Below are 22374 nucleotides of genomic sequence, written 5' to 3' on the forward strand. Positions count from 1 at the left end.
GGTTGGGGCGCTGCCACTCACGCCTGGGAATCCGGGAGGCGGAGGAGCGCCGGGAGGTCTGTGAGAGCGGGTGGCGCTGCCACTCACGCCCCGAGGTCCTGGGGCGGAGGAGCGCCGGGAGGTCCGTAGAAGTAGGTGGCGCTGCCACTCACGCCCGGGAAATCCAGGGGCGGAGGAGCGCCGGGAAGTCTGGAGGAGCAGAGAGTGCCTCAGGATCTGCTGAGGCACGCCAGAGAAACCGCAGCCTGCTTACCTCCTCAGAGTCGTCGAGAGATCAGATGTCGAGATATCCACGTCGGGTCACCGGCTGGATGGAAGACAAGGAGTCGCGGGACGCTGCGGGGGTTTCTTCGTAGCCGTTAGGATTCACTAGTTCGAACGGGAATCATTGGCCCCGCCTACCAGGTTGCCGCGCCTTTTATACTTGCCCGGGGTGCGATGACGTTTCGTCCGGCGGGTGGCCGCGGGGGCTGCTGGGATTTGGAGTCCTATCCTCGGAGCAGCGCCGTCGGCCCCTGAATCATGACAGCACACCCCTCTTCACCCCGGCCACCGGACCACCGGAGCCTCCGGGCTTGGAGGGCGAACGGCGGTGGAAGGCCGCCACCAGTCGGGCCGCGTGTACCGGCGTCGCCGGTTCCCATGAGTTCTCCTCGGGGCCGTATCCCTTCCAGGCCAAAAGATACCAGAGCTTGCCCCTCACCAGTTTGGAATCCAGAACACGGCGAACGACGTACTCCTGCTCGTGGTGTACCCAGACAGGCGCAGGAGGCTTCTTCACCGGGCACAGAGAGGGTTTCAGCAACGACACGTGGAACACAGGATAGATGCGCAGATGCGGGGGCAACCGCAGAAGCACCGCCACCGGGTTCACATGTCGCACCACCGGGTATGGCCCAATGTACTTCGGGTGAAAAACACTGGGATAGCGGAAGCGGATGTTTTTCGTGGACAACCATACCTTCTCCCCCTTGCGATACACTGGCGCGGGTCTCCGCCGTTTGTCGGCTTGGGCTTTATAGCGAGTCTTCGCTACCCTCAAGCTGGCCCTGGCCTGTTTGAGAGCAGTGTGTATGGTGCTGAGTCTTGTCTGCAAATCAGGAAGGGACACCGCCTCCCTGGGGAGAATGAAGGGGACAAATCGGGGGTGGAACCCGGAAGCAAGAAAGAATGGAGTGTGGTGTGTTGATGAATGTTGTGCGTTATTATAAGCCACCTCGGCCACCCAGAGCAAATCAACCCAAGAGTCCGCCGCTTTAGCGGCGTAGCAACGCAGGTATTGTTTCAGGGTTTGGTTGAGTCGCTCTGTCTGCCCATCCGTCTGGGGGTGGAAGCTCGTGGACAAGGAGGAATGGATGCCGAGCTGTTCACACCACACCCTCCAGAACCGGGCAGTAAACTGCGATCCCCTATCCGAGACGATCCCCATCGGGAGTCCATGAAGTCGCACCACGTGTCTCAACAGGAGGGATGCCAATAATCCTGCCGAGGGGACTTGTTTACAGGCGATGAAGTGGCCCATCTTTGTAAGATAGTCAATTACAACAATAATGGCGGTACATCCCTGGTCCTTCGGCAGCCCTACCACGAAGTCTATGGAAATCCGTTCCCAGGGATTCATCGGGGTAGGAAGTGGCATCAGCAGTCCTTGTTGTCGCTGATGGTCGGGTTTCATCTGGGCACAAACCGCACATCTCTTCACCCATAGCAACACATCAGGTCGGACAGTAGGCCACCAAAACTGTCTCAACACCCTCTCCAGGGTTTTTGTCCCTCCCATGTGCCCCGCGCTGGGCACTTCATGGCACCATGAGAAGACGAGCTTTCGGAGTTGTAACGTGGGGACTAATACCCGGGACCCCCACAAGGGGATACCCTGGAAAAGACGCCATTCCTTGTGGCTTCGTAACCACGATGACCAGGTGAAGGTTTGGATTCCTTTCTTTACCCCTTGGAGGAAGGATTCGGTCTTCAGACTACCTATGACCTGATTCGGAGCGAGAATGGATTGCTCGGGAGACACCGTAGGGAGACATGGAGGATTTTGGCGTGAGAGAGCGTCGGCTTTTCTGTTCAATGCCCCGGGACGATAAGTCACCACGAAATGATATTCAGCAAAAAAGAGCGTCCATCTCTTTTGCCTTGGCGACAGGTGGCGGGCTGACCGTAAGAATTGCAGATTGCGATGGTCCGTGTAAACGGTCACCTGGTGACGAGCCCCCATCAACCAATGCCGCCACTCCAAGAAGGCTTCGCGTATAGCGAGCAGTTCTTTCTCCGCGATGGTGTAGTTGAGCTCGGCCGGGCTCAGTTTCCTGGACATGAATGCCACTGGATGGAGCAGCCCTGTCTCCTGCTGGCGCTGGGAAAGAACAGCTCCCACTGCTTCGTCTGACGCGTCGGCTTCCACCAGGAACGGAAGCTCCGGTTGGGCATGGCGAAGGACGGGCGCGGAGGTGAACGCTGTCTTGAGCTGCTCGAAGGCCGTCTGGGCTTCGGGTGACCACAGGAAAGGCGTTCCCTTACGGGTTAGCTTGGTTAACGGGGTTACCGTTTGGGAAAAATGATGGATAAACCTCCGGTAAAAGTTCGCGAAGCCGAGGAAGCTCTGCATGTCTTTCACTGAGGTCGGTTGTGGCCACTCGGCCACGGCTTTGACCTTCTGGTTGGTCATGATCTGCCCTTCGGGGGTGAGCAGGACGCCAAGGAACTCCACGGTGGTTACGTGAAACTCACATTTTGTGAGTTTGCAGAATAGTCGGTGTCGTTCCAGGGCTCCCAGCACGGATCGTACGTGCTCTTCGTGGTCCTTGGGATCCGACGAAAAGATCAAAATATCGTCGATATAGACCACGACGTATTTGTCCAGATAGTCCCTCAATACTTCGTTGAGGAAGTATTGGAAAGCGGCCGGGGCGTTGCAGAGGCCGAACGGCATCACTAAGTACTCGAATAGGCCGAATCGGGTCTTGAACGCTGTTTTCCACTCATCCCCCGCGCGTACCCGAACCAAATGGTACGCCCCTCGAAGGTCCAACTTTGTGTAAATCCGTGCTCCCCGGACTTGTTCCAAGAGGACGGGAATGAATGGTAGGGGATACTGATTCCTGATGGTTATCGCATTGAGGGAACGGTAGTCGATGCAGCAACGTAACTCCCCGTTGGCCTTCGGAATAAAAAACAGGGGGGACGCCGCCGGAGAGCTGGAGGGGCGTATAAATCCCAGCTTCAAGTACTTGTCTATGTACTCTTTGAGATGACAGTTTTCTGGACCGGTAAGAGCATACACCCGGCTGCACGGAACGCTGGCTCCTGGGACCAGGTCGATGCGGCAATCGAATTCCCGATGGGGTGGTAGTTCTTCGGCTTGCTGCTTATCGAAGACCCTGATATAGGGTGCATAGCAGTCGGGGAGGACCACCTCCTTCTCCGCTGCAGTGGCCACATGGTGCGTGGTTCCGTCGCCCGTCCCCAGAGGTTCCTTCATGAGACGGCAACGGGTTTGACAAAACGGAGAAACGAACGTAACCGTGTTCGTCGCCCAATGTATATGTGGTTCATGCAGCCGTAACCAAGGCAACCCTAGGATGATCCTACATCGAGGGGCTTGTATGATATTCAGGGTGAGCCACTCTCCGTGTTCTTTCCCTATTGTAACCCACAGGGGCGGAGTGACCTGTCGAATGGGACCGGATTCTAACTCCTTGCCGTCGACAGCATACACCGTTTCGGGGACGTCTTTGGAACGGAGGGGGATTCGCAGCCTCTCCGCTTCCTCGATATCCATGAAACATCCTGTGGCCCCGGAGTCGATCATGGCTCTAACCTCCAGCGTGCAGTCATCAACCGTCACTTGAGCGGTGATAAACACATGGTCGGGTTCCTGGGTGACATCGGCTTCCAGCGAAGGGATGAACTGACAGCTTGAAGGCGTCCCTCCTCTTTCCTTCAAGCACGGGGGTTTTCCGCCGGTCCCTCAACGAGACTGGCCGTTGTTTGACCCGTTCGGGGCCTACTAGTCTTCGGGCGCACCGGGCATTCGCGCAGGAAATGGCCCTTCTTCCCGCAGTATAGGCAGAGGCCCTGCTTTCGTCGATGGTCCCGCTCCGAAAGGGTCAGAGAAGCTCTCACCGTCCCTACCTCCATGGGGACGGGCCCGGATGCAGTAGCGTCCGACAAGCGGGGTGGCTCGTATGGCGAGGGTGGCTTGTCCTTTCGTTTATGATCGCCTTTCCGTACCCGGAGGCGATATTCGAGCCTGGACGCCAATTCTATCATGGCCGAGCAGGTGAGTGGCTGGGGGTCGATCTGGGCGATCACGTCCTTTAGCTCCTCCGTGAGCCCTCTATAAAAGATTGCTGTCTGCTTCGTCTCTGGCCAATCGGTTTCTGCCACCAGACGGCGAAAGCTGTTGATGTACCCTAGGAAATCGGAGGGGATCTGCCGTAGGTCGAGAAGATCATGGTCGGCTGAAAAGGTGTCCGCTCTACGGTCGAAAGTTCGCTCAAATTCCTGCCGAAAGGAGTCCCAATCGTAGAGAAGGGCATCGTCTCGCCTTACTAAGGGGACCGCCCATTGTGCTGCTTCCCCGGTTAAGTATGAGATCAGAAATGCTACTCGGGCCTGGTTCGTGGCAAACAGTTTAGGTTTGCAGTGAAAATTGAGTTGAACTTGGGTGAGGAAGACCTGTACTTTCTGGATATCCCCGTGGAACCTCTCCGGAGGGGCCAAGGGGACGTGAGCTGGCATCTCCACCACTACCTGTGGAGTGGTCACAGGAGAGGGCATCCCTGCGTCGAAGGGATTGCGTTGCAGGCGATCCAAACGGCCGTGCAAGGCGACTGAGTCCGCTCTGGATGCCGTTAATTCTAGCTGGATCTGGGTCAACAAGGCCATTACATTGTCTAGTGATGCCATGTTTTTGCGTCAACGAGATCAGGAGGAGAAATATTCGTGGGCCAATGATTCTGTCGTGGTCCCAGTGCTTCTTCTCCTCAGGATCGCGTTGATGCTATGTGTGGGCCCCCCGCCCATCCGACCCCTGTCCGGTGCACGTGAAATACCCTCGGACGAGGAGACAGGTGGGCGAGGGAAGGTCGGGAAGGGACAGCAGGGGAGAGACCTGGAAGAAACAAGAAGACGGGTTAAGCCACAGGCTCCTCTCTACCTCCCCCACACCCCCACTTCGTTCTTCCCCCTACCTGGGGTTTCTGTCTTCCCTATGGCAGCTCTCTGCGAGTCCCTCTCCGTTACATCACGGATGGGACGAAGAGAGAGAGAAGGTCTCGCTCGCGCTCCTCGTTCAATCACGGGGAGGCGCCAGGAAAGGCTTGAGACAGCCTGCAAACTCAAGCGCTGCCACTCACGCCCAGGAACTCCGGGGGCGGAGGAGCGCAGGAGCCGCTGCTGCTTGAAAGTGTCGGGGGGGGGGGGGCGCTGCCACTCACGCCTGGGAATCCGGGAGGCGGAGGAGCGCCGGGAGGTCTGTGAGAGCGGGTGGCGCTGGCGCTGCCACTCACGCCCCGAGGTCCAGTGGCGGAGGAGCGCCGGGAGGTCCGTAGAAGTAGGTGGCGCTGCCACTCACGCCCGGGAAATCCAGGGGCGGAGGAGCGCCGGGAAGTCTGGAGGAGCAGAGAGTGCCTCAGGATCTGCTGAGGCGCGCCAGAGAAACCGCAGCCTGCTTACCTCCTCAGAGTCGTCGAGAAATCAGATGTCGAGATATCCACGTCGGGTCACCGGCTGGATGGAAGACAAGGAGTCGCGGGACGCTGCGGGGGTTTCTTCGTAGCCGTTAGGATTCACTAGTTCGAACGGGAATCATTGGCCCCGCCTACCAGGTTGCCGCGCCTTTTATACTTGCCCGGGGTGCGATGACGTTTCGTCCGGCGGGTGGCCGCGGGGGCTGCTGGGGATTGGAGTCCTATCCTCGGAGCAGCGCCGTCGGCCCCTGAATCATGACAAAATGTATGGTGCAAGGATCAGAGAAGCAAGACCCCTCCGCTTCCCAAAAAGTGGAAGAAAACTTTCACTCAAAGCAATATAAGGAATTTTGATCCGCACTCATATGCAAAATACAAGTCCATCCAATTTGTGTGTTTTTAGATTGTTCTTTATTTTCATATCCTTTCTTCTAGTAGCCAACGCGTTTCGTCCTGTTTAAGGACTTCTTCAGGGCTACAACATAAATACTAACTATTGTTAAAAAAACTTTATTATAATAAAAGCTTATTTTTCTCTTTTTTTAACTATTTTTTTAAAAGACAAACAGATTGACAAATGCAGATGTATTGATTCAATGCCAATTTTTACATTTCCAAAGTTTCATGAATCCAATTCACCAGGCACATAGTCCTTCAGAACAATATTAACAGAAGTAATCAGTGTGTCAGTACGGAAATTTAGACAGTATGGGAAACTCATAGAGTACTGTCAAAAGATTAATAAAAGGACCATGTTGACACACCACACACTTAATTTCTTCCTATTTTTTTCAATAAAAATAAATGCTCATGCAGCTTGCTTATGTAAAAAAGGAGAGGCTGAATAAGCATGCTTCGATTTCGTTGCCGGTTGCGCCGAACCGTCAGTGTAAATGACACAATGGTAATCTTCAAGCAGGGCGCAAAGACAGAGGAGCTGGATGAACAAATTCATACTGCAAGTACTCCTGAGTCTGTAATGAGGCATCAAAAATATAGGTGACATCCGGTGATGTCAAGGAAGTAGCCCATTGTATCCAACGTGGATGCAAAGCTTTAGAATTAGGTACACTGGCTTTCGTCACTGCCTCCAGAGCAGGATACGGTGTACCACCCAACATGCGTTTTCCTTGCGACAGTGCTCTCTCTTTCAGAATCGCCATCTGCACCGCAGTCAAAACTTTCTCGACAGTGGAAAAGCGCATTTCAGCCGAAGTGTACAAATTTGTAAGCAATGGGGACTGTGTCGCCCTCATTGAACGTTAAGTATGTGAATCCCACTGCGCCAGGCACAATTCTTATCACCAGGTTAGTGTGATTATACTACCTCCTTAGGAAAGCCTACTCTTGAGAATACACCCAAGAGAGCTCTTGCCCCACCACAGGTGCTGTAGTGGTCCTTAGGGGAATTGCTTCTGGATACCTGGTGGCATGGTCCACCACCACCAGTATAAACCTGTGCCCAGATGCTGTTTGAGGATCCATGGGACCAACAATGTCAATCCCAACCCTCTCAAAGGGAACCCCCACCACAGGTAGTGGTATCAGGGGGGCCTTTGGTGTTCCACCTGCCTTGCCACTGGCTTGGCAGGTCACACAGGAGCGACAAAACTCCTTAGTGTCTTCAGACATATGGGGCCAGTGAAAGTGAGGGACAATTCTGTCCCAAGTCTTGTACTGGCCCAGGTGTCCTGCTAGGGGAATATCATGGGCTAGTGTCAATAGGAAGCCCCTAAACTTCAGAGGTATAACCAACCTCCTGGATGCACCAGGCTTGGGGTCTCTACACTCTGAGTAAAGGAGTCCATCATCCAAATAAACTTTATGGGTGCCACTAGCATTCCCAGCAGCCTGATCAGAAGTTTGCTTTCTGAGGAGTTCAAGAGAGGGGCAGGTTGTCTGCTCCTGGCTCAGATCAGATCTGGAAGGGCCCCCTGCCCCCAAGAACTCAACCTGGTCAGGTTCAAGCTCCTCTGGGACAGTTAATTCTTCAGGCTCAAGATCATCTCCCTGAGGAGACTGATCAGCATTCTGAGTCAGGTGGGAAGGCACTGCCTTAACCCTACTGCTCCTCCTCTTGGGAGGCACTTGGTCCATTATTCCAGAATCCAGGGCCAGTCCAGTTTTAGACATTTTGGCCTGTGACCTAGTCACAGCAAAGACATGAGCAGGGATCCCTAACATTTCTGCATGTTTCCTGAGCTCCACTTCAGCCCAAGCTGAAGTCTTTCGATCATTGCCAAGAAAGTACTGTACTGGTAGGTCTGCACTTACCACATCCTTCTTAAGGCCAGTTACCCCTCCCCAGGAGAAGTTAACAACTGCCAGAGAATGTTCTGTTCTGACATTTCTTGCATTGGTCACTTGGTACATTTCACCAAGTATAATCTGCCCAGGATCCTCAAGATCTTTTGTCACCATTGTGACACTTGCTCCTGTGTCCCTGAATGACAAAGCCTCTATTCCATTTATTAAAGGCTGTTGTCTGTATTTGCCCAGATTACTGGCGCTCACAAACGGGGACATATCCATGCCCCCATCACAGACCATAATAGCCTGAGTTGGAACTCTGACTAGGCCAGAGTCCATCTTTGAACCCATGGTCAACCGTACTAAACCCTTATTCTGAACATTACCACCACCAATTGTAGCTGTACTGGGGGAACAGTTGCCTTCGGGGAAATGGTGGCTGGAGTAGATTCTCTGGACTTGGTGCAATCACTGGTCCAGTGAGTTTTCTGTTTACAAATCTTGCACCATGGTTTCTTTTGGCCGTTTCCCTTGTTAGACTGTGAATCCCCACCTGAAGAAGATTTTTGGGACCCTTGTGAAGACTTCTGGTCTTTACCTTTCTCCTCATCCTTGTCAGAGATTTTAGGATCTTGCTTCTTAGGTTCACCACCTTGGTTCTGTACCTTCTGCCTCACCCTGGTGCTGACCCACTTGTCTGCCTTCTTTCCCAATTCTTGGGGAGAGGTCAGATCTGAGTCTACCAGGTACTGGTGCAACAGCTGATTCTGACAATTATTAAGGATCTGCTCCCTCATAATTAAATTGTACAATCCTTGATAGTCATGCACTTTACTGCCAAGTAACCAGCCTTCCAGAGCCTTAGTAGCACAATCTACAAAGTCTACCCAGTCCTGAGGCTTTGCCTTTTGGGTATCCCTGAACTTTAACCTGTATTGCTCAGTGGTTAGGCCAAACCCATCAATTAAGGCACTCTTCAGACTGTTGTAATCATCTGACTCCTCCTCTCTAACAGTGAGGATTTTATCTCTACCTTTGTCTGCAAAGGAGAGCCATAAGATTGCTGCCCACTGCTCCTGGGGGACCCTTTGTACTTTACAGGCCCATTCCAGTGTAGTTATCCATTTGTGGATGTCCTCCCCACTCTGGTAGGGAGGGTTAATCTTATTCAGGTTTCTATGGTCATGAGACCTTTCCCAATCTCTAGGGATGTTGCTGCCACCCTGGGACTCTAGTCCCATCTTTTTTCTAGCTCTGTAGAGCTCTAGGGCCTCCCTATCTAGGGCTACCTGCTTTCTTCTGATTTCAAGCTGAGCTTCCTCATACTTAAGCAGTCTCTCCCTTCTCTCCTGAGAGGTTCCCCTCATATGAGAGGAGATTGAGGTCCCTATAGATGAGTTAGAATGGTTAGACTCCACTGAAGGAGATCTTGACCTTCTTGGCCCACCTCCAACTCTCCCAGGAGGGACACAGAGGGGTCCATTATGGTCCTCTCCATCACTGTCTAGGGGAATTGGATTTTCCAGGTCCAGATCATTGTTATCTGCCTGGCCAGCCTCAGAGGTCAGGTCATGGGGAATTATACCACTAGGCCTTTCCTCAGGTGCTGTCCCACCCACTCTGCCTAACCCTTCAGATCCTAAAGATCTGCTAAGGTCATCCAGACTAAGTACCTCTCTGAGATGCTGGGTAGTTGGACTTTTGCCTGTCTTCAGTTTCCTAGTTGTGCATAATGCTGTCAGTTCCATGAATGGAAATCTATCATACTGGGAATCTTGAAGCCCATTGGCTTCTGGCAAGGACCTACTGGTTCCTGGCCTTGAAGACATTACTAGTGGGGTGTGGTGTATTGCACTACCTACTCTAGTGTGGCCAACTAAACTCTCTTGAGTTGTAGAAAGGGTGTGCTATCCCTTAACACACAACTCTAAGTTCAGTAGAACTTACTGTATTCTAAAGCTTGTATTATATGTACCTAGGGTACCTTTAGTGGTTTTCAGTTAGTTACTCAATTGAGATTATCTGGTAAAACAATAGCAAGCTGGAATCCCACACGCTCCTCACCAATGTGAGAAGTTGGCCTTATATATGCTGTCCACTAGTTCTAGTGGGCACCTTGTGTGAGAAGTTGGCCTGATATGTAGTGCTCACTATTGTAGTGATCACTGTGTATCATTCCAAACAACCCTTATTGATGATTGGTTGTAAGTCAACCTTATAGACCAGCTATCCTAGTAGCGTGGATACGAGCAGTCTTAGGCTAAACTCTAGAGGGCGTGTTAAGCCAGCTGTTTACCATCACATATACCCCTTGAACACCAAGTGAAAGGACACCACACAAGTTGTTATGAAAATAAAGGATATTTATTTATAACAAGACTACCCTGGCTCTTTATGAGTCAGGGAGCTAAGCACAATACAAAACTCTTAGGAAAATACTTCTGGTTGCACAATTTACACAAATGCCCGAGGGCACGAAACCATTACACTGCAAGGGGAAGGGGAGAAGTTAGAAAGTCTAAAGTTACTGATTCCGGAGTGATCCGATCAGTGGGACTAAACGAAAAAGGAACTGGACACTTGTAAAGCGAACCTGCGATGGAGCACCGAAATGCTCGAGTTACCTAGCCCAGAGGCTGCGGCGGTGGAAGGTTCGGCAAGATGTCGGAAGTCCTCGTTGTAGTCTCAGGAGCCTGAAAGAAGAGTTGCTGGCAGGCGACCAGTGTCGATGTTCAGCGAGATCCAAGCCTGGATCGGTGTTGAAGGTAACCTGAAAGCAGAGGGGACTCAGTTCTCAACCGCTAGCCAGCGATCGTGTGGGCACCAGGAGGGTACCGGCTGAAGTCACCTCGACCAGGTGAGTGGATGACGTCGGACTCGGCTGTTCCTCGGACCAGGAGGCGCGGCGGCGACCAGGATGGAGGGCGAGCTGTCCCACGAAGGTATCTGCTGTCGATGATGCTGGGCCCAGGAATGGGGCAGCGGATCTTGGCAGTGGCAAACCAACGCGGTGGAGTCAAGATGGCGTCTGGAGTGGACCAGGAGGGTCCGTGGTACTCCTCTGGTGAAGGGGAGCAAGAGCCAGTCTGGAGCAACCAGACTAGTGATGAAACAATCGTGGTGCGTCGTGAAGAGGGCCACAAGCCGGTCAGCAAGTGGTCGAACAATGCGGTGAACAGCAAGGAGCGGAAGGGCCCCCACGCAGATCTCGTGGATGCTGGGGAGGCAGACTTCGGTGCTGGAGCTGCTCAAGGTTAGGGCTTCTCAAACCCTAGGTGCACTCACTCGAGGGTACCTCGGTGGGCGTGCTAGATAAGCGTCGTGCAGGTTCTGAAGATGGCCGGTCCCGCAAGTCTCGTCACACCTACGGCTCTCAGCTGGGCTGATGAGGGAGGTAAAAGGTCAGAGATGGCAGGGAACTCGGGCCTCGTTGAGCTGGGCAGTCTTGATCCGTAGGAGAGACTTACAGCAAACCGCAAGCGCTTAGGTGGTGCCTGCTGGTGCAGGGTGGCTACTCCTTAGCCACAAGGGAGAGTCTTCAGAAATAGTCAAGAGTTCCTTTCGTGGAAAGTAGTTCAAGATTCAGAATTATCCAATTTGGGAAGGGGACTCGCTCCTACCTTTATTCTAAGAAAAGGGGCTGGCCCGTGACTAGGTTCTAGCTATGGGTGGAGCCAGGAGGGGGGTGGTTACACCCCTCTCCTTTGTCCGGCTTCGCCCCAGCTCAGGGGCTGGTGTGCCCCCGAAACTGGTTTGAGCCGGGCTATGCACAGTGAGCACCGGGGTGCCACTGGCAATCACCTTCCTTTCAGCCCTGCCTACCTGGGATACACAAACCCTGTCTGGGATGGTGCTAACACCGCCCTCGACAGGAAACCCTTTGTCCAAGCTCCCCTCGCTGGAAGGTCTCCCAGCAGCAGGAGGTCAGACTTGTGTCTGGTGGCAGCATCCATTTTGTGATGCTGAGGCTTGAGTCAACTTTAACCGGGGTTCAAGGTTACTTCCATGTCGTGCCCCTCTAAAAGGGAGGAACGCTAACCCCGTCACCAGAACTGGCGAGGGGTTCGTATTCCAATTCGTATGACACCTTACTCGACATGTGTAGGTGATGCGATGCCAAAGTTAGCAAATAACCGCAAGGATTATAATGCATTTAAAAGTAGTTGGCCCGCGTCACCATGGAACGGCTATTAGGACTTGGTTCCGCAAGCCGTCGACGGGCTCAGCTCGCACCAGAGCACCGTCCCACATGATTCCCTGCACTCTGCCTTCAGGATTGATAAGGCCTGCCATAGGAGTGACTGATAGGAATCCATGTGTCCATTTTAGGGTTAGGTGTAGGAATACTACACCTACAGCAACGGGTGATTACACCACGTTGCCCCAGCTGTCGTGCAGCCAGTTGTGTCAGATTTGGGCGACCATTCCAGGGGTGGCATAATACATGCTGCAGCCCCTGGTAGGCCCTGGGTACACCGATGCCCTGGATACCTGTGGTATGCTGAGACAGGGACTGACAAGGCGGCCCAGTTCCAATTGGTGGATGCACCTAATGTACATGTGTGTTAATTTCGAGAGAGAACAGCTAGGCTGTGGGTCTGATTGGCAGGCCCACAGCCGGGGAAAGTCGTAAACCAATGAAGCAAAAGCAAAAAATCTGGGTGATCATAGGATTGCAGACCCTACTCTCCTACACCTTGTATCAGTCCAAACACCCCCTTATTGGGGGCTATTTTAAGCTTTGCAAAAAGAATTGGCTCTAAGCCACTCCCGGCCCTCATGAAGATTTACAATGCTAAGTGTCTCCCAATGGTGACCCATAGGAGCGACATTTGGGGGTACACAGACACTAGAGAAATTCAAGCGGTTGAAAATACTTTCTTCCGTAGATTGCTGTTGGTTCCGAATTCTACCCCAGTCTTTATTATACATGAGGACCTAGGAGCTGGTTTTATTTCTGATCAGATCGCGGTCGCCCCCCTATTGTGTTGGTTAAGAATCTGGGCTCAACCTGCACCTAATCTTAATCAACTGATCATCCAAGACTGTATTTCCTTAGATAAGGGGTTAGACATACCATGGGTCCATTATATTAAGACCCAGATGGAAATTTATGGTTGTCCTGACTTATTCTTGAGACCCAGAGCTCTGGGCAAGTCAGCCAATAGAGCTTTTAAGCGGCAGTTCTTGGACAGATCCAGTCTGATAAGGGAGGAAAGGGAATTGGTAAAACCGACCGTGAGAAGTTTTGTCACGCTGACTCTAGGTAGACAGTTGCAACCATACTTATCTTACATAAACAAACCTTACCATCTATTTGTATTAATAAGATTTAAGCATAACATGGTTCCCTGGCTCCTAGCATTTCCGAAAGGGTTTTTTAAAGAAGGGTCATTAAGTCCCTGTCCATGTGACAACTTCTCTGAACAGAATACTCTCCATCTGATATTTTTCTGTGCCTATTACGACTCACTACGTAAGAAATATATTATCCCCCTCCTAAAAGGTCACAACTAAGCCTGGGCAAAACACTACGCTACGCTCGCGTAGTTTGCGAAGTTTACGCTACTTCGCGAATTGCACGTAGCACAGTGAAAACACGCGTAGCTTAGCGTTGCGTAGTGCAGCGGTCATTTTTTGCTTGCTCGCGGTCCTCAACGTCAAGTTGGCGACCGCGAGCAAGCAAAATGACATCCCGGCGAGACTTTTTCCTTGTTCGCAATCAGCAACATCAAGTTGGCGATCGCGAGCGTGGAAAATAAACCTCCCGGCGAGATTCTCAACGCGGGGGAGGTCAGGTTTCTCATTGCGAGTGGTCACGCATGCTTGTGAACGCTCGCGATGAGAAACTACCAGTCCGCGTTGAGAAAGCTGCTGCTCGAGTAAAAATCTACTCGAGCGGCAGAAAACTACAGCTCGCACTGTGCAAGATGCCGTTTTCAATGATTGCACAGTGCCGGATGCTTGTCCGCACTCTGCAATCATTGAAAACGGCATCTTGCACAGTGCGAACAGGGTACTACGCAGTTCACGAAGTGCTACGCGTAGCTCGCGTAGTGCGAAGTGCACTTTGCTTAGCTTCGCGTAGCGCTACTTCGCGAACTACCCCCAGGGTTAGTCACAACTTTGAACAAGTTAGGCCAGCACTGGCATACCTGCAAATGCTGGCGACACCAGTGGTGTGTTTTGGGGTTGCAAGCTATATAGTAGGCGCAATTAGGCGTAGGAACAAGCTACTACCGAACCATAGTGGGAACTCTCTTTCTTAATTATGTCACTCATTTACTATTCGATTTTAACCTTGTTTGATAATGGTTAAGTTTTGATCTGGTCAATTTTTATCTTAGATAGTTTTATTGCAATTTCAAGAAAGGCACCATAACCAGATTAAGTCATTTTAATGTATGTATGTGCTGTGCCTGAATTGTTTTGTGATATGTACTTTGATGGTTTTAACTAATCGAATAAAGTTTGACTTGACTTGACATGGTTATAGGTTAAAGACAACCTTTATTGAAAGCTATCCTAGTGGTAGCTATGGAGAGCAGCCTTCAGGATAAGTCTTGAAGGAATGTAAAGCAGCTTGTTTTACCAGTCTATAATCTCTTGAGTCACTAAATGAAAGACATCCACACCAGGTATATATATTAAATATATGTATTTATTACTAAACACACCCTCCTAGTCTCTTTATGAGACTAGAGGTCAAAACACATAAGTTACACTTCAATAATCACAGTAAAATTGCACAAATACACGTCAGGCCCTGGGGGCGAGCCAAACCATATACTAAAATAGTGCTATAAGACCCACGACTTAACTAGACACAAGGCCCAGAGCCTGTAGAATCGCTGGGACCCCAAGGAACCACCCAAAGTAGTGACACAGGGGACCCACGGGAGCCTTGTACAGTGTGTGAACACAGCCGCGAGCTCCCGTTAGCTTCTATGGGGAAAGTCGCGGTTAGATTTTTAAAAATAAGGGACACTTAGAAATGAGTCAGGACCAAACCCTTTTGGACTTAGGAAGTTCTAGGGCTAGCACACATGGGGTGCATAGGTGTCTTTTGGTGTCGGGTCCTGTCATCGATTTCAATGTGAGCTGGCGAAGAAGTGCTGTTGCCGTGAAGATGCGAAGTCTCCGAAGAGACCCAAGCCTGGATAAAGGATGAGAAGAACCTGAAAGCAGAGGGGACAGAGTCTGGGTCACTAGCCAGTGACCAGGAAGGCGATGAGCAGATGCCCACCGATGTCGGGTGATTTCAGGTGAAAGCGGTAAAGCTTGACTCTTCAGCCACGAGGACCAGGAGGTGTTGAGGACAACCAGGAGCTGGATTCGCGCTGTCCCACAAACGATGTCGAATGCTGCTGTGTTGGTGCCCGGATTGGACACAACAAGCCTTGGCAACAGCAACCCACGCAGAAACAAGAAAGATGCTTCGGTGCAGACCAGCAAGGTCTGTGGGACTCACCACTTGGTTGGGAGTCAGGGCGCAACTGGAGCAACCAGGGAAGCCCAAGGAAATACAAAGTTACCCCCTCAGGAACCAACCAGTCAACAGACCAGGGATCCCAAAGGGACCTCAAGACGAAACACAAAGTGGCGGCCCACGGGTCACTCGGAATGACCAGACCGACAATCTTCAGTGGATTCAGGGCTCGAGTTAGAGGCTACAAGTCAGCCCAAGCACAACTTCAAGAGACGTCAAGAAGTCAATGCACTTGCAGAAATGCACGGTGACCTGGAGTTCCGGTTCCACGCTACTCAGAGGGCTGCGGGTCTCAGTTTTGCTGGGGACTCGGGTCGGCCTCTGAGATGTCTGCAAATCCTCTTCCTGGGCTGCAAATACTTCTGAGTCCAGCGGGAGCTTCGATAATGCAGACTGGCAAATTGCTTCTTTGGTGCCTGCCAAGCAGGGGAGTCACTCCTTGACCCTAAGGGAAATTTCTTCAGTCCTCTTGAGCAGAGCATCGAAGGTCCAGGATTTGGCTACAGGGTTTCGTCCAGGGTAATCTAAAGTCCTAAGGACTGGGGTCCCATACTTTTACTAAGTTAGGGGGATGGACATACTCTGGGGACCCACCTATGGGAGGGTTTGGAAAGAGGGGTGGCTACACCCATTTCCTTTGTCCAGTTTCATGCCAGAGCAGGGGCTGGAAGCCCCTGAACTGTTTTGAGCTGGACTATGCACAGGGTCACCACTTCAAAGCACTCAGAGAGTGCTCGCACCCAGCCCCAATACACATAAGCGTGTCTGGGAGATGGTTACAGCTCCATGTGACAGGAAACCTATTGTCCAGGCCTCCCCTGCCGGAGTTTCGGTCAGCAGCAGGAGGCCAGACCCGTGTCTGTGGCTGCAGCATCCATTTTGTGATGCCAGGGCTCTATCAAGTTTCTACCAGGTATACCAGTGCTGTCATGTCTCTCCCTTTAGAAGGGTGGGATCATACTCCCACACCAGTTACTGGTGTGGGGATATGATTCCAAGGTGTTTGACAGGAAACACGACATGTTTCCGTGCAGCCAGTCCAAAGTTAGCGTTTACTGTTTGGTTATAATGCACTTAAGAGTATATGGTCAGGCTGCACTACAAACAGCATCAGAGAAGGGTCTCCGAATGCTGCAGAGGGGCTCTGCTCATGCAGGGGCACCTTCTCACATAAGAACCAAGCACTCTGCCTTCAGGATTAATAAGGCCTGCCGGAGGGAGTGACTTATAGGTTTATATGTGTGTGTACATATATAGTGATATAGGTAACCTACATCACCTTAAGGGGTGCATGTACCACCTTACCCAGGTTGCAGTAGCAGACCTGTGGTGTCATTTTGGGTGGCTTCCCAGGGGTGGCATAATACATGCTTCAGCCTCTGGTAGGCCTCTGGGGTACCTATGCCCTGGGTACATAGTATACCATATACTAGGGACTTATAAGGGCACCACAGATCCAATATGTGATGTACCTAAAGTACATGGAATCATTTTTAGAGAGAAAGCAGCTAGGCTGGAGCCCTGAATAGCAGGGTCCCAGCCAGACTAAAATCGAAAAACAGTGAAACACCAGTAAAAAGTGGGGGTAAACATGTGAAACAGATCCTACTCTCCTACACTAATCTTCTTCTAAATGATATCCCTTGATATCCCTACCCTTCTACTGAAGCCTTGGCCAAAAAAGGCATCAGAAAGTTTAATTTGGAAGTTTAGTAATTCAGAAATATCAGTTGACTTCAGTTTAATTAAAAATCAGGAATCAGTCAAAGTCCAATGTGGATGCTTTAATCTTGGAGGTCTGTCTGTAATTAATCTAATGTATTCTCAAATCAGCTTTACTTTCAGCAAATTATGTCCATTCAGGAGCTGATTACCTACAACCATGCACCAAATGTCTCTTTGATCTCCTGACTACTGCTGTTCACAGTCACTGTCACTTTGCTCGCTGGTCTCTGCCTCCTCATCGTTAATGTTTGGGTTGCATTCTTCAGACACAGGAACTGTGTTGCTCTTGCTATCCTTTTATTTCTTGGCCCCCTCTTGTCACACCGCTTGTACCTTCTCCAGGGTCTGAATCTGTGCTCACAGCTTCTTCAGTTTGGATCACTGTGGCTACTCTTATCTCGTTCACCACCGTCCCTACACTGGTCTCAGGCTGGCTTTGAGACACTTAAGCATAATCATCGGTCTCTCCCTCTTAGCTCTCAATTTGCACTGAATTCGGCCTTTGCACATCAGTAGTGACTGTCACCACCTCTTCTCCGGATTGTCTCATGCTCCAAGTGTGTGAGGTATGTAGCCAGTTCAATAGGTCTCTGCAATTAATAGTGGAGGTCATGATCAATTTTACTGTGTGGAGGCCACGCCATCTAGGATCCAGACACAACTTCCTCAAATGCTTCTTTAACAAGACCCAGTCACCTGGACTAAGGTCATGGGTCGGCTCCTGCCTTGGGATTGCAGTTGCCATTCTACCTGATGAGCAACAGAATGCACCACATCAGCCAGACCTGTGCAGTAGCCAAGAACCATGTCATCAGTAATATTTACAAGTGCAGTCACCGGCACAGCAGAGAGTCTCATGGATCTACCCATGAGTTCCAAACATGAGTTTCAAACATACACCTCTCGGAACAAATAAATTCAAGTTATAGGCATTGCCAATTAGCGGATAAACAATCTTGTTTCAGCTAAGATCCCAATGAATCTATAGGGAAGACTATATTTCATGGGGGTACAGGCCTATCCTGCAATTCGAAATGATTCTGAGGCTCATCAGCATCAATAGAAGGGCATCAAATCATTTCAGAGATGTTGATACACACACTTATAAAGTCAGTATTTCTATGTCCCATTAACCTGTGCCATGATGCCTAAAGCCTCAGGGCAGTAACTACAGTGGAACCTCTACTCTACCTGCAGTGCAGCTCACACAAGTTTAATCACCTCATTCTAGAAGTGGCTGCCACAATCTGATTCAAGAGAAACCAGAATCCCAAAACAAGGGATCAACTCTTTGAGCAGCAATCTGGCCACAGTGGGAATGTCATTCCTTCAGGTATGGAACGCCTGCATTCAATGGGAAAAAAGACAAACCACCACCAACTTGTCATGGGGCCCATTGCAGACAGGCATTTCAGCAAAGGTGAGCTGCATGAGATTAAAGGGACCACCTGATCTTATCATGTGACTAGGGAGGACTGGCGTCTTCTTTGTCTCCATTCACCTGTTTGCATGTAACACACTGGTGACATAATTCAGCTGCAACTACATGGAACTTGGAGTTGAACAAATACGTGCAAAAGAGACAAACCATAGTGCCTCGACCTATATGTCTAACAGTATGGAAATAACGTGTCTTGGGAGGTAACATCGAATCAGGCAATACCGGATGACCATCTACAGAAACCCAGATTTCATCCTCATTCATAGTACATCCTGCTCTGACACACCTTTTCTGTTCACACTCTGGGAACTCTTCCTGCAATCACCTCACTTCTTCCCATGTATCAGCAACAGCAAGCAATACATTAAAAGAAATTATATCTTCTGATTAATTTGAAGACTCCTTATTGAACTTGCAAGACCCAAGTGCGCATCTCATTAGCGTCCACACACCCAGTCCTTGCTGGAGACGGGAACTAGAGGCACAGGGCTTAGGGGCAAGCCAGCCTCCACTCTACTATGTATCCACAAAAATGGGCTTCCCCTAACATGGGTTCCTACAGTTTCCTACAAAGTAACCTTGAGATGCAGCATCAGTGGGGCATCTCATAAAAAATTACGGACTGGCCTCACACACCGCCCGGTGTCATGCTTCATCATTGGCTGTCCTCGCCCTCTAAAATCTTCGTTTGATAGAGGGCGGGCATACACCTGGAGACAGGGATGCACTTCTAAAGCTAAGTGATGGCCGTGAATAGGTGAAAAGTGATCTAAAAACCATTACATTTGTCAAAGGACAATATTTATTTAAAGGACAAATGTATGGTATTAAAATAGGTGAGCGGTGATCCGGGACGCTATTCTCCCTTCACTGTATAAAGTGTGGTCAACATGTTTCTGCATTCGTGTCCCCGAAGGGTACGTAGCATTTGTCAGGACCAAAAGGGGGTTCCTAACTATGGGCGCTGTCTCCTCGCATCTAGTGCAAAAATAAGATGCCTCTAGGGGACGGGGGCTGTATACTTTGCGCTCCCCGCTTGGTGTAGTACCACTGTTAGTGATTCTGTAGGAAAGAAGGCAACAAAAAGAGAGACATACAAACCAGACGTGTAAGTATATGTAGAATTGGCACACTTTGTCTTCCGTGCCGCGTCATACCTATTGCGCGCGTGGTTTGGTTTTTATGAGAGACGTGGTAAGTAAACGTGTCATCATACAACCAATGTAAAGATACCGTTTCTTATCCTAAAATACTATCCTATTTGCTCCATGGGAGGGCGAGAGTGGAAGGGCCTACTGTGACTTTCTGCAATGGAGAAGTACAGTGGGTCAGAGCTTAATTGTGTAACCACAAGTTTGTAACACACAAAGACACCACAAGAAATAGTGCAATTTAAAAAGGTTAAAAACATTTTTGTTTGTATGCCCAGTGTAGGCAACACTCACACATCCTTTCAGCAGAGGGTGAAACAAAGTCTCACTCTCACAACCAACTGTGGCAGTCACACTCTTACTGTCTGAATTTAGCGCATCCAGCCGTTCAATCTACAGGCGTCCTCTCGGGCTCCCTGTCGGTAGAGAATGATGAAACCTGGAGGGTTTAAGTACTGTAGCTAAGTGGCTAATTAGTAATTGCTACGCCCTGATTGGAAGCGTATGGTGTACATCCTGTGTATCTCTAGAGTCGCGCCTGGTCGCCTGGTGTAGGGCGTGACTTCGTACTTGTGCTCGCATTGGGTGAGGGAGTGGCTATTAACATAGTAGCTAGTGATTCCCGGGAGCGCATGCGCTCCTGCATAGAGAGATCATATGTCTTGACCTCATATCGTGGCTCGTCATACGCAAAGACTAGTGTTCCTGATCCGCGCACGCGGACCTCTCTTTTGCAGTCAGCATCTTATATGTGGATCCTAACTCATTTTTATGCGCTGTAGTCAATTCCTTGTTTCGCGCATGCGCGTCTATTCAATTCTGGCCCGTTTCGCTGTTACCAGTGAGCGTTCATCGCTAATACGTCCTGCGGACTATGATAGTTTGTGCTGAGTTCTACAATGGCGTTTCACCGTTGTAGAAGCATGGATTTTAAAAGTGAACAACACTCATGTTATTCATTGGTTCTAGAGGCTCATGCGTGAGGATTGATGATTCACGATCCACGCATAAATCCAGTGGGATAGTCCTATTGACTGTATTAGTGTGTGGTAACAACTGCAACAGCGGCACCCACGCATTGAGTTTAAAAAGGAATGTTCTCCCCGGTATTAACTGGTTTTTGTGGTGATAGCCAGGGTGTAAAGGTCTCACTTTTTATGCATGTCCCGCTCTACTGGACAGTTACTCTGTCCCGCGAGGGAACCCAGTTCGGTACATTCAGCCCACTCATCGCGTGCTAAGCACCTACCTTACCTGACTGAAAGAGATCAGACAGTTCAAAGGTTAGACAGATATCACCGGAAGCTGTTAATATCCAAATGGTGATATCCACACAAATGAGTGTCTGGGCATCCCATGTGGTGCCGTCACTAGTGTTGAAGTTCTAGATCCCATCTGCGATGGTTCATATATGTATGAGTGGACGATGAGTCTGTACATTGGGTGAGGCAAGGTTACTTCGCCAGCTGCAACCATGGAATTTCATCGTTGAGGCCTCTCTCCCTTGTATGTAACCTGTACACCCAGCGTTGTTCCCAGATGTGCAGTTGTCTGCTAATGTCGGTTTTTTGCTTCTTCATGACCTCCAGGATGACCCACCGTAGGTCAGAATCACTATGGTTTTTCTCAGTGAAATGTTTTGTCAGTTTTGTATTTGTCTTTTTACACCGGATGGTGCTGCGGTGTTCACTGATCCGTGTTTTCACCTTCCTAGTCGTCATTCCGACGTACTTCAGGTTGCAAGGACAGGTCATTAGATAAACTATGTTTTCCGTATTGCAATTACTAAAGTCCTTTAATCTCCAGGTGTTGTCGGTGCCTATGTCAACTTCCTTGGTGGTGGTAGTCAGGCGACAACACACACAATTGCCGCACGGGTAGTGACCCGTTGGTTTAGGTTGGCTCCATAGGGTCATTTGATAGTCATTGTCATCATTGATGATCTTCGAATGTACCAAGTCATCCCTCAAGTTTCTACTCCGTTTAAATGCAAAAAGTGGGGGTTCCCACTTCCGGCTTCCGCTGTTCAAAATTGCCGATTTCTTCTTGATAATGTTCTGGATTTTGTTCGAAACAGGAGTGTACGTGGTTACACAAACCAGACGGTCTTCCTGTTCCTTAGGTGTCATCTATAGGAGGGCTTCCCGATTATTGTTCTTCGCCCTCTTCTTCGCTCGTTTGACCATTCTTTTTGGGTAACGTCTTTCTAGGAGCTTGCTCTCTAGTTGTTCCGCCTGTGTTTGGAATGTGTCTACCTCTGAACAATGTCTTCGTACCCTGAGGAATTGCCCGACTGGAAGATTTTCACGAAGGGCCCTAGGGTGGTAACTATCGTAAAGGAGGAGACTGTTCCTGTCTGTGGGTTTTATAAGTACTTTGGTGGAAATTCCTTCTGTTGTCAGGGTAATATCCAGGTCTAGAAACACCGCGGTTTTTTTTCAATGGTGTGCGTGAATCTCAGGTGAGGGTCTTTATTATTGACCCACTCCACAAACTGCAGGGCTTCGTCTGTTGTGCCCTTCCAGATGATCAGGACATCGTCTATATACCGCTTCCATGTTTTCATCGGATTTGTAAATGGGTTAGCGGGATTGAAAATATAGTCCTCTTCAAATTGAG

The sequence above is a fragment of the Triturus cristatus genome, chromosome 11 (genome assembly GCF_964204655.1).
Source record: "Triturus cristatus chromosome 11, aTriCri1.1, whole genome shotgun sequence".
Classification (NCBI taxonomy): Eukaryota; Metazoa; Chordata; class Amphibia; order Caudata; family Salamandridae; genus Triturus; species Triturus cristatus.